The sequence below is a fragment of the Haliotis cracherodii genome, unplaced genomic scaffold (assembly GCF_022045235.1).
Source record: "Haliotis cracherodii isolate W230 unplaced genomic scaffold, xgHalCrac1.p SCAF_7, whole genome shotgun sequence".
Classification (NCBI taxonomy): Eukaryota; Metazoa; Mollusca; class Gastropoda; order Lepetellida; family Haliotidae; genus Haliotis; species Haliotis cracherodii.
Genome location: NW_027266330.1, coordinates 41,468,774 through 41,481,646, shown reverse-complemented (window position 1 = coordinate 41,481,646; position 12,873 = coordinate 41,468,774). Strand labels below are relative to the sequence as shown.

Below are 12,873 nucleotides of genomic sequence, written 5' to 3'. Positions count from 1 at the left end.
ATTTGTTTCATGGACAGTAAGTGCCGTGTGGGTCAGGCACGGTTGTCGATTTGTTTCGTGAACAGTAAGTGCCGTGTGGGTCAGGCACGGTTGTCAATTTGTTTCGTGAACAGTAAGTGCCGTGTGGGTCAGGCACGGTTGTCGATTTGTTAAAAGACAGTAAGTGCCGTGTGGGTCAGGCACGGTTGTCGATTTCTTAAAGGACAGTAAGTGCCGTATAGGTTAGGCACGGTTGTCAATTTGTTTCATGGACAGTAAGTGCCGTGTGGGTCAGCCACGGTTGTCCATTTGTTTCATGGACAGTAAGTGCCATGTGGGTTAGGCAAGGTTGTCGATTTCTTAAAGGACAGTAAGTGCCGTGTGGGTCAGGCACGGTTGTCGATTTGTTTCATGGACAGTAAGTGCCATGTGGGTCAGCCACGGTTGTCCATTTGTTAAATGGACAGTAAGTGCCATGTGGGTTAGGCACAGTTGTCGATTTGTTAAAGGACAGTAAGTGCCGTGTGGGTCAGGCACGGTTGTCGATTTGTTTCATGGACAGTAAGTGCCGTGTGGGTCAGGCACGGTTGTCCATTTGTTTCATGGACAGTAAGTGCCGTGTGGGTTAGGCACGGTTTTCGATTTGTTTCATGGACGGTAAGTGCCATGTGGGTCAGGCACGGTTGTTGATTTGTTAAAGGACAGTAAGTGCCGTGTGGGTTAGGCAAGGTTGTCGATTTGTTAAAGGACAGTAAGTGCCGTGTGGGTCAGGCACGGTTGTCGATTTGTTTCATGGACAGTAAGTGCCATGTGGGTCAGCCACGGTTGTCCATTTGTTAAATGGACAGTAAGTGCCATGTGGGTTAGGCACAGTTGTCGATTTGTTAAAGGACAGTAAGTGCCGTGTGGGTCAGGCACGGTTGTCGATTTGTTTCGTGAACAGTAAGTGCCGTGTGGGTCAGGCACGGTTGTCGATTTGTTAAAAGACAGTAAGTGCCGTGTGGGTCAGGCACGGTTGTCGATTTCTTAAAGGACAGTAAGTGCCGTATAGGTTAGGCACGGTTGTCAATTTGTTTCATGGACAGTAAGTGCCGTGTGGGTCAGCCACGGTTGTCCATTTGTTTCATGGACAGTAAGTGCCATGTGGGTTAGCCAAGGTTGTCGATTTCTTAAAGGACAGTAAGTGCCGTGTGGGTCAGGCACGGTTGTCGATTTGTTTCATGGACAGTAAGTGCCATGTGGGTCAGCCACGGTTGTCCATTTGTTAGATGGACAGTAAGTGCCATGTGGGTTAGGCACAGTTGTCGATTTGTTAAAGGACAGTAAGTGCCGTGTGGGTCAGGCACGGTTGTCGATTTGTTTCATGGACAGTAAGTGCCGTGTGGGTCAGGCACGGTTGTCCATTTGTTTCATGGACAGTAAGTGCCGTGTGGGTTAGGCACGGTTTTCGATTTGTTTCATGGACGGTAAGTGCCATGTGGGTCAGGCACGGTTGTTGATTTGTTAAAGGACAGTAAGTGCCGTGTGGGTTAGGCAAGGTTGTCGATTTGTTAAAGGACAGTAAGTGCCGTGTGGGTCAGGCACGGTTGTCCATTTGTTTCATGGACAGTAAGTGCCGTGTGGGTTAGGCACGGTTGTCGATTTGTTTCATGGACAGTAAGTGCCGTGTGGGCCAGACACGGTTGTCGATTTGTTAAAGGACAGTAAGTGCTGTATGGGTCAGGCACGGTTGTCGATTTGTTTCATGGGCAGTAAGTGCCGTGTGGGTCGGGCACGGTTGTCGATTTGTTAAAGGACAGTAAGTGCCGTGTGGGTCAGGCACGGTTGTAGATTTGTTAAAGGACAGTAAGTGCCGTATGGGTCAGGCACGGTTGTCGATTTGTTTCATGGGCAGTAAGTGCCGTGTGGGTTAGGCACGGTTGTCGATTTGTTTCATGGAGAGTTAGTGCCATGTGGGTTAGGCACGGTTGTCGATTTGTTTCATGGACAGTAAGTGCCGTGTGGGTCAGGCACGGCTGTCGATTTGTTTCATGGACAGTAAGTGCCGTGTGGGTCAGGCACGGTTGTCGATTTGTTAAAGGACAGAAAGTGCCGTATGGGTCAGGCACGGTTGTCGATTTGTTAAAGGACAGAAAGTGCCGTGTGGGTCAGGCACGGTTGTCCATTTGTTAAATGACAAAAAGTGCCGTGTGGGTCAGGCACGGTTGTCGATTCGTTAAAGGACAGTAAGTGCCGTGTGGGTCAGGCACGGTTGTCGATTTGATTCATGGACAATAAGTGTTGTGTGAGTCAGGTACGGTTGTCAGTGTCTTCACAGTGAATGCTGTTTTATAGGTACCGTGTGCCTAGTGAGTCACAGAGTTATCAAATTGTTTCAGAGACACTAAGTACCCGGTGAGCCAGGTACAGTGGTCAATTTGTTTTATAGACGGTGTGTAAGCAGCGTGACGTCAAATGCTTATTCTTGCTTCCATGGTTATGATTTCAGTTTCCAGTTATAACTCGATTGACATTTTTTTGTCAGGTCAGTTATAACTGTAAGCTGTCAAATTAGGACATTGACCTATGGATTTCAACTTCTTTATTCTTCCAATGCTACGTTTCGGTACATATGCTTGTACCGATTTCCTTGATAAAGGTGCTAGAAACTGCCGAAACGTCGCATTGAAAGAGTATAGAAGTTGAAATCCATAGGTCAACCCTGTCTTTATTCATTCTGCATCTTTTGAAATGAATTCAAGATATATGTCTGTGTGTGACAAATATTCGTCAATACCAATTTTAACGTAAATAAAGCGACAAAAACCTGTCCATATACAATACAAATCTATGCATAAAGCCGTGTATGACTAATCTTACAAATCCCTATAACATAAATACTCGAACTTTATCTCGAATCATGTCCATTTGATTGATGGCGGGTGTTTCCCATTGGGCAGGGCGTGCTTGTCTTTTGGCGAACACCTGCTGTCATCACTGGTTTTCGGTGGTCCATGATCACAGCTATTTTTATTTTGCCCAGCTGTCTTCTTCCCTGGGGACTGACTTGGCATGATGGCAAACTGACAGTATTCCTGAAACTGTCATGGAACATAAGCCATATGGACATTCGACTGCCATCATTGGGCTGTCCGTGCCATGGTGGTCTTGCTAGTGGCTTTCGTGGTCTCGCATATTATATGGGCGCTTGGTTCAATATCAACAACCCTTGGCTTAGATTATACTGCACCAGCTTCTCATTGCTGTCAGTGTGATGAGGTTCTACACAAAATATAGGTAATATACGTCTGTATATGTCTTCTTGTTGTATAAGAGATGTATGTATACGCAATAGAAGCTTTGATCAGATGTCCCTGTTGATTATCAATAATTTTAAAGGCAATTTGAAAACACAACGCAATCTTAGCATATACGGTACAGGCCTATACGCTGAGTGGAAGAACCGACACTCAGTGTTCAAGGTATCTAAACATAGACAGTACAGGCCAATACACTGATTGGCAGAAGCGACACTTACAACATGTTAGCATGACACACTATTTATTAAGTTTTATTAAGCAAATAAACGGTGAGGACATTTCATTCAGGAGGGGAGAGAAGAGAGCCGGTGTCTCTGACAATGATTCCCGTGTTGAGATTCGAGCATTCCTCCACGACGTGGTACGGTATTCCCGCCTGAGTGACTCAGTCTGATGTACATGTACAGTCTGCACAGCCACCTACTTGCTGGTATGCAAGTCTGCTGGATAAGCCCTTGATGAGATGAGGAAATATGTCTGAACATTGTTTGGTCAGACAAATCTGAAATATTTTATGCTCAAGGTACACCGGTAAGGTAAACAACCCGTTGGAGAGCATGACGCCCAGACTAACCTTAGATGTTTACAACATAACACGCTGAAAAGCATATCAAAACATGTTGTGTACGTTATTTTTAGATTACTATACTATACTGTGATCATTACGTGTTGTATATCTAGAGTGTACCGTTGCAGACAGAACCAATCAACCGTGGCTGACTGCACGTTGGACTCTCAAGACAGATGAAGTACTTGGGGTGAAACACAAAAACCAACAATGCCTGAAATATATGACATGATGTTAAAACCTTGACGATCAACATTTATTAAGTGTATCTGTCTGATCGTGTGTTGTGTGTGCCCATCTCTCTGTCTGATGGTGTTTTGTATGTACCCATCTCTCTGTCTGATGGTGTGTTGTATGCACCCATCTCTCTGTCTGATGGTGTATTGTATGTGCCCATCTCTCTGTCTGATGGTGTATTGTATGTGCCCATCTCTCTGTCTGATGGTGTATTGTATGTGCCCATCTCTCTGTCTGATGGTCTATTGTATGTGCCCATCTCTCTGTCTGATGGTGTATTGTATGTGCCCATCTCTCTGTCTGATGGTGTATTGTATGCACCCATCTCTCTGTCTGATGGTGTATTGTATGTGCCCATCTCTCTGTCTGATGGTGTGTTGTATGTGCCCATCTCTCTGTCTGATCGTGTGTTGTATGTGCCCATCTCTCCGTCTGATGGTGTGTTGTATGTACCCATCTCTCCGTCTGATGGTGTATTGTATGTACCCATCTCTCTGTCTGATGGTGTATTGTATGTGCCCATCTCTCTGTCTGATGGTGTATTGTATGTGCCCATCTCTCCGTCTGATGGTGTATTGTATGCACCCATCTCTCTGTCTGATGGTGTGTTGTATGTGCCCATCTCTCTGTCTGATGGTGTATTGTACGTGCCCATCTCTCTGTCTGATGGTGTATTGTATGTACCCATCTCTCTGTCTGATGGTGTGTTGTATGTGCCCATCTCTCTGTCTGATGGTGTATTGTATGTGCCCATCTCTCTGTCTGATGGTGTATTGTATGTACCCATCTCTCTGTCTGATGGTGTGTTGTATGCACCCATCTCTCTGTCTGATGGTGTATTGTATGTGCCCAAATCTCTGTCTGATGGTGTATTGTATGTGCCCATCTCTCTCTGTCTGATGGTGTGTTGTATGTGCCCATCTCTCTGCCTGACGGCGTATTGTATGTGCCCATCTCTCTGTCTTATGGTGTGTTGTATGTGCCTATCTCTCTGTCTGATGGTGTGTTGTATGTACCCATCTCTGCGTCTGATGGTGTATTGTATGTGCCCATCTCTCTGTCTGATGGTGTGTTTTATGTGCCCATCTCTCTGTCTGTTGGTGTATTGTATGTACCCATCTCTCTGTCTGATTGTGTGTTGTATGTGCCCATTTCTCTGTCTGATGGTGTGTTGTATGTGCCCATCTCTCTGTCTGATGATGTGTTGTATGTGCCCATCTCTCTGCCTGATGGCGTATTGTATGTGCCCATCTCTCCGTCTGATGGTGTGTTGTATGTACCCATTTCCCTGTCTAATGGTGTGTTGTATGTGCCCATCTCTATCTCTCTGTCTGATGGTGTATTGTATGTGCCCATCTCTCTGTCTGATGGTGTGTTGTATGTGCCCATCTCTCTCTGTCTGATGGTGTGTTGTATGTGCCCATCTCTATCTCTCTGTCTGATCTTGTATTGTACGTACCCATCTCTCTGTCTGATGGTGTGTTGTATGTGCCCATCTCTCTCTCTCTGTCTGATGGTGTATTGTACGTACCCATCTCTCTGTCTGATGGTATGTTGTATGTGCCCATCTCTCTGTCTGATCTTGTATTGTACGTACCCATTTCTCTGTCTGATGGTGTGTTGTATGTACCCATTTCTCTGTCTGATGGTGTATTGTATGTGCCCATCTCTCCGTCTGATGGTGTATTGTATGTGCCCAAATCTCTGTCTAATGGTGTGTTGTATGTGCCCATCTCTCTGTCTGATGGTGTGTTGTATGTGCCCATCTCTCCCTCTGATGGTGTGTTGTATGCTTCCATCTCTCCGTCTGATGGTGTATTGTATGTGCCCATCTCTCTCTGATGGTGTGTTGTATGTGCCTATCTCTCTGTTTGATGGTGTGTTGTATGTACCCATCTCTCCGTCTGATGGTGTATTGTATGTGCCCTTCTCTCTGTCTGATGGTGTATTGTATGCACCCATCTCTCTGTCTGATGGTGTGTTGTATGTGCCCATCTCTCTGTCTGTTGGTGTATTGTATGCACCCATCTCTCTGTCTGATGGTGTATTGTATGTGCCCATCTCTCTCTCTGATGGTGTGTTGTATGTGCCTATCTCTCTGTTTGATGGTGTGTTGTATGTACCCATCTCTCCGTCTGATGGTGTATTGTATGTGCCCATCTCTCCGTCTGATGGTGTATTGTATGCACCCATCTCTCTGTCTGATGGTGTGTTGTATGTGCCCATCTCTCTGTCTGATGGTGTCTTGTATGCACCCATCTCTCTGTCTGATGGTGTATTGTATGTGCCCATTTCTCTGTCTGATGGTGTGTTGTATGTGCCCATCTCTCTGTCTGATGATGTGTTGTATGTGCCCATCTCTCTGCCTGATGGCGTATTGTATGTGCCCATCTCTCCGTCTGATGGTGTGTTGTATGTACCCATTTCTCTGTCTAATGGTGTGTTGTATGTGCCCATCTCTATCTCTCTGTCTGATGGTGTATTGTATGTGCCCATCTATCTGTCTGATGGTGTGTTGTATGTGCCCATCTCTCTCTGTCTGATGGTGTGTTGTATGTGCCCATCTCTCTGTCTGATCTTGTATTGTACGTACCCATCTCTCTGTCTGATGGTGTGTTGTATGTGCCCATCTCTCTGTCTGATGGTGTATTGTATGTACCCATCTCTCTGTCTGATGGTGTATTGTATGTGCCCATCTCTCTGTCTGATGGTGTATTGTATGTGCCCATCTCTCTGTCTGATGGTGTGTTGTATGTACCCATCTTTCTGTCTGATGGTGTATTGTATGTGCCCATCTCTCTGTCTGATGGTGTATTGTATGTGCCCATCTCTCCGTCTGATGGTGTGTTGTATGTACCCATCGCTCTGTCTGATAGTGTATTGTATGTACCCATCTCTCTGTCTGATGGTATCTTGTATGCACCCATCTCTCTGTCTGATGGTGTATTGTGTGTGCCTATCTCTCTGTCTGATGGTGTGTTGTATGTACCCATCTCTCTGTCTGATGGTGTATTGTATGTGCCCATCTCTCCGTCTGATGGTGTATTGTATGTGCCCAAATCTCTGTCTGATGGTGTATTGTATGTGCCCATCTCTCTGTCTGATCTTGTATTGTACGTACCCATTTCTCTGTCTTATGGTGTGTTGTATGTACCCATCTCTCTGTCTGATGGTGTTTTGTATGTGCCCATCTCTCTGTCTGATGGTGTGTTGTATGCACCCATCTCTCTGTCTGATGGTGTGTTGTATGTGCCCATCTCTCCGTCTGATGGCGTGTTGTATGCTTCCATCTCTCCGTCTGATGGTGTATTGTATGTGCCCATCTCTCTCTCTGATGGTGTGTTGTATGTGCCTATCTCTCTGTTTGATGGTGTGTTGTATGTACCCATCTCTCCGTCTGATGGTGTATTGTATGTGCCCATCTCTCTGTCTGATGGTGTATTGTATGCACCCATCTCTCTGTCTGATGGTGTGTTGTATGTGCCCATCTCTCTGTCTGTTGGTGTATTGTATGCACCCATCTCTCTGTCTGATGGTGTATTGTATGTGCCCATCTCTCTCTCTGATGGTGTGTTGTATGTGCCTATCTCTCTGTTTGATGGTGTGTTGTATGTACCCATCTCTCCGTCTGATGGTGTATTGTATGTGCCCATCTCTCCGTCTGATGGTGTATTGTATGCACCCATCTCTCTGTCTGATGGTGTGTTGTATGTGCCCATCTCTCTGTCTGATGGTGTCTTGTATGCACCCATCTCTCTGTCTGATGGTGTATTGTATGTGCCCATTTCTCTGTCTGATGGTGTGTTGTATGTGCCCATCTCTATCTCTCTGTCTGATGGTGTATTGTATGTGCCCATCTCTCTGTCTGATGGTGTGTTGTATGTGCCCATCTCTCTCTGTCTGATGGTGTGTTGTATGTGCCTATCTCTCTGTCTGATCTTGTATTGTACGTACCCATCTCTCTGTCTGATGGTGTGTTGTATGTGCCCATCTCTCTGTCTGATGGTGTATTGTATGTACCCATCTCTCTGTCTGATGGTGTATTGTATGTGCCCATCTCTCTGTCTGATGGTGTATTGTATGTGCCCATCTCTCTGTCTGATGGTGTGTTGTATGTACCCATCTTTCTGTCTGATGGTGTATTGTATGTGCCCATCTCTCTGTCTGATGGTGTATTGTATGTGCCCATCTCTCCGTCTGATGGTGTGTTGTATGTACCCATCGCTCTGTCTGATAGTGTATTGTATGTACCCATCTCTCTGTCTGATGGTATCTTGTATGCACCCATCTCTCTGTCTGATGGTGTATTGTGTGTGCCTATCTCTCTGTCTGATGGTGTGTTGTATGTACCCATCTCTCTGTCTGATGGTGTATTGTATGTGGCCATCTCTCCGTCTGATGGTGTATTGTATGTGCCCAAATCTCTGTCTGATGGTGTATTGTATGTGCCCATCTCTCTGTCTGATCTTGTATTGTACGTACCCATTTCTCTGTCTTATGGTGTGTTGTATGTACCCATCTCTCTGTCTGATGGTGTTTTGTATGTGCCCATCTCTCTGTCTGATGGTGTGTTGTATGCACCCATCTCTCTGTCTGATGGTGTATTGTATGTGCCCATCTCTCTGTCTGATAGTGTATTGTATGTACCCATCTCTCTGTCTGATGGTGTGTTGTATGTGCCCATCTCTCTGTCTGATGGTGTATTGTACGTGCCCATCTCTCTGTCTGATGGTGTATTGTATGTGCCCATCTCTCTGCCTGATGGTGTATTGTATGTACCCATCTCTCTGTCTGATGGTGTGTTGTATGTACCCATCTCTCTCTCTATTTCATATGACGAGAGAGAGAGAGAGAGAGAGAGAGAGAGAGAGAGAGAGAGAGAGAGAGAGAGATGGGTACATGCAATACATATATATAAACACAAAAAGGGAAGAAAATAAGAAAGTTCATCAATGTCGTTTGGCGATATTCAAGAACCAAGCATGAATACGATTTATGTTGCCACGTGGTCTTTGTGGCAAACGCCAATTTTAAATACATGTTTTTGAAATGTAGAACATGGAAAAGGAGAAAGTAATAGTGTACATGCTTGCTATAACTTGTCCATTTACCTTTCTTTACCATCACTTTTAGTAATTTGTAGTTCATGTCCCGACATTAAACATGCATAAGATCATTTGAGATACGTTGTAAAAGCGTGATCTGTTTTGTTGTGGTAGGTAACTTGACGTTGTCGTTTCATTCATGAGTTTCAGTTAAAGTGAGATTCGTTGTTATACGTCAATGTCAGAATTATGAAATGCAGTTCTTATAAATTATGGAAAACACCAAATGGGTGCTTTCCTTTCCTCTGTTGCTTGATGGCATACAGCGCTGTCCTCCACACCGTTACTGCTTCATCCTTTCAACTTCCAAAACTGAAAATCTGGGGTAAATACAACCCTTAATATTTTACTTATCTGATTATACAGTGAATTATTACTGCATATTTTCATGACGTTTATGAGTTATACTTATGTATGACTGCTCGTTTGTAGAATATGATCGCATATTACTGTCACTGGAATGCTCTTGTCAAGATGACAATTTCCTGTGCATTATGAGTGACGGAAGTCCCGCCCCGATGTTACTTCCACTAAGTAGTCCAAATGGCTACATTGCATTTTTCTCATGGAACCTTAACACCTTGGAATGTCTCAGAGAGCTTGGGAGTGTTGTCAGACACCCATTCTGAAAGCATTCCTTACAAATGAATGGCCCAAGGCGTCGCTAGCACCACATCCTTACACATATGCGATCAGAAGTCATATTATTTATTGTATAGATGGCACGCGTTTGGAGGTGACCGCTCCTCTTATGAAACAATAAAATAAAGACGGTGAAGGAGTCCCAGTCAAAGATGCCTTCGCCGGCAATGCAGCACTGGGATCATACTTTTGAACACCTTTAGACTCATATGACGATTGTTCCACTTTCATAGCAGGGCAGGTACATAGTTCCAGCGGTCATGGTGTAAATATCATATACATATTCTATGTACCTGATATACTGATTTTTATTCCTTTATACAAGGTTGACTAGATCTAATCGGGATGACTAATAGTTTACATATGATCATTTAAACCTTTCATAAATCATCAATGTCGAAACTGAAATTCCGGAAATCATACGTGGATGTAGGCCGTATCGTTGTTATAGTTAGAATGTCTCAACGTATGACAAATTGTATTATTCAGTCATATATCGAGCACGTTTATCTTAGTAACAATGATAGATATAAGAATTAGAGCTATGTTACCCTTCGTACACAAATACCTAGAAGCAGACACAGATGTGGGGCACTGAGACGTTACATGGGGTCGGCATTTGTCGATTGTGAAATCAATTCTTGAGAAAACAAAACATAAACCACCTTTAAGAATATATGAAGACTTTCACGTGAACTGGACATCATCTCAAATGTGAGGGTCATATCAAGCTTTCCCTAGTCAAATACACAACGTAAACATCAGTAACCAACACACTTATTTCACATAGGTTCCCCGTGTACAGAATAATAATAGTTTAAGTAATGCTATATAACCCATCCAATCCAACAAAGATTCGCACTTGTACCATGCTTGAATAAGATGTAATACAGTTTTCATAACTGAAATGATACAATATTGTTGTTTTATCTCAGATAAAGACATTTACACACAATAATGTTTAAACATTTATTCTCCTGTCAGGTCGTTTGTTTTTGTCACCCTAAATTGTTTATTTACCTATATCAAGTGTTTATAAGCAGGATTTCATAATATATGTTTGTTATATGTGCCATTACTGTAAGTCTTCGATCACTCTGTTCTTCAAGAGTTGATAACTTTTTTATGTTGGCTTGGCGAGAAACCCTTTATGCAGAGCAATTATTGAGCATAAACGCGTATCAAGTTGAACTGACATCTGACATGGAAGCGACCTTCGCGCACCCTGGAAACTAGGAGCCAGGAGCGGTCAGACTCCGAGGTATTCAGTGGCGTGGTGACAAAGCAGCATGGGTCGCTGGATGCATGTAAACATTTGTCATACACTTGAGATGCAAGTGAGTGAGAGCGGGAATGAAACCGACCTACCTGGTCTGTGCCCAGCCGTCTGCAGATACAGCAGGAATATCACCTTGCACTCAGCATTCCCAAATCTTCACAACCGCTTACAATATAAAACAAAGCTGATATAATGCACAAAATAAGTCTTATCGTTAAGGAATAGTTTGGTGAGTTAATATCGGGTCAGGAAAAGGCAGACGTTCAAAATATAATCTCATCTGCTCGCACGTTTGGATTGTTTACTGATGACGTCACGGCCAGACATGGCGCTTACATAATAGTGGGAAGTGGCGCGGTCAGGTGACCCGAGGTACCAACAGGGGTTGGGTCAGGGTACCCTAGAATAGGAAAGTTGACACAGTATGAAGAAAGATTTATATACTTAAACGTATTAATCAGTCTATATTTGTACACGCACTTTCTACTTGTAATCAATGTTTCTGTCAGTCTGTCTGTCTGTGTGTATGTCTGTCTGTATATCATGAATCTCATATCGGAATGCAAACAGTTCTATCAACTATGTGAGACGATTTAACTTTTTCATAATACCAATACCCACGCAATTGGGATCGATGACATGCATCAACCAAGTCAGCGAGCCTGACCGCCCGATCCCGTTAGTCGCCTTTTAAGACAAGCATAGTCACCTTTTATGGCAAGCATGGGTTGCTGAAGACCTATTCTACCCCGGAATCTTCACGGGTAGTATAAATCCTGGAGAAATTGTCTTAACGGTGAATCACATTTATATAAAATACGAATGACAGCAATCTCTATAGATCGCTTTTCTGTGAATGAAGCACGCGTGTATGCTCTGTGACTGTATCTTACTGTCATTGTTGACACTAGGGCATGACAACTGTATGTATGTATGTATGTATGTATGGTTTATTTCACGAAAACACATTGTTCTATCATGACGTCATTTCTGGAGATTCGAACATGCACTCGCAACTTGAGAACTCGGACTATGGACGACGTTATTTTTCAGAGGGGAGTGTCTCGCGAGTTGTTCCCAATAAATGTAGCTAGACGACGCAGGTAAACGCGATGGTCGAAAGATCGCATTGAAAAGCGGGAGAAATATGACAATCGGTATTGGGAGAAAACGTACAGGTAATTGACGTGACAATATGCGGCAAATATCCACCTGTGCATAAAATGAGCAGTAACTAGCGAGGCCGGAGACGTTTGAGGGAGTCATCATTACGGACAAATAGTTTTAAAGCATGTAAATGTTTATTTCTAAGGAAGTATTTTGTGAACTGTTCTGTGAGGAACATACTGTGTGAGTGAACTGTTCTGTTGTTGAGGGAAGTACTGTGTGAGTGAACTGTTCTGTTGTTGAGGGAAGTACTGTGTGAGTGAACTGTTCTGTTGTTGAGGGAAGTACTGTGTGAGTGAACTGTTCTGTTGTTGAGGGAAGTACTGTGTGAGTGAACTGTTCTGTTGTTGAGGGAAGTACTGTGTGAGTGAACTGTTCTGTTGTTGAGGGAAGTACTGTGTGAGTGAACTGTTCTGTTGTTGAGGGAAGTACTGTGTGAGTGAACTGTTCTGTTGTTGAAGGAAGTACTGTGTGAGTGAACTGTTCTCTTGTTAAAGGAAGTACTGTGTGAGTGAACTGTTCTGTTGTTGAGGGAAGTACTGTGTGAGTGAACTGTTCTCTGGTTAAAGGAAGTACTGTGTGAGTGAACTGTTCTCT

General features: G+C 43.8%; 1 protein-coding gene across 1 annotated transcript in view; it reads right to left on the bottom strand.

The window, feature by feature from the left end:
* LOC139448541 (muscleblind-like protein 2a) overlaps nt 1–11,216 on the bottom strand; it is a 329,809-nt gene extending 318,593 nt beyond the window's left edge. The window contains exon 1 of the mRNA XM_071230102.1: nt 11,199–11,216. The gene's annotated coding sequence lies outside the window, so the exon portion shown is untranslated. The remainder of the gene's footprint in view (nt 1–11,198) is intronic.
* Nucleotides 11,217–12,873: the final 1,657 nt, after the last annotated feature.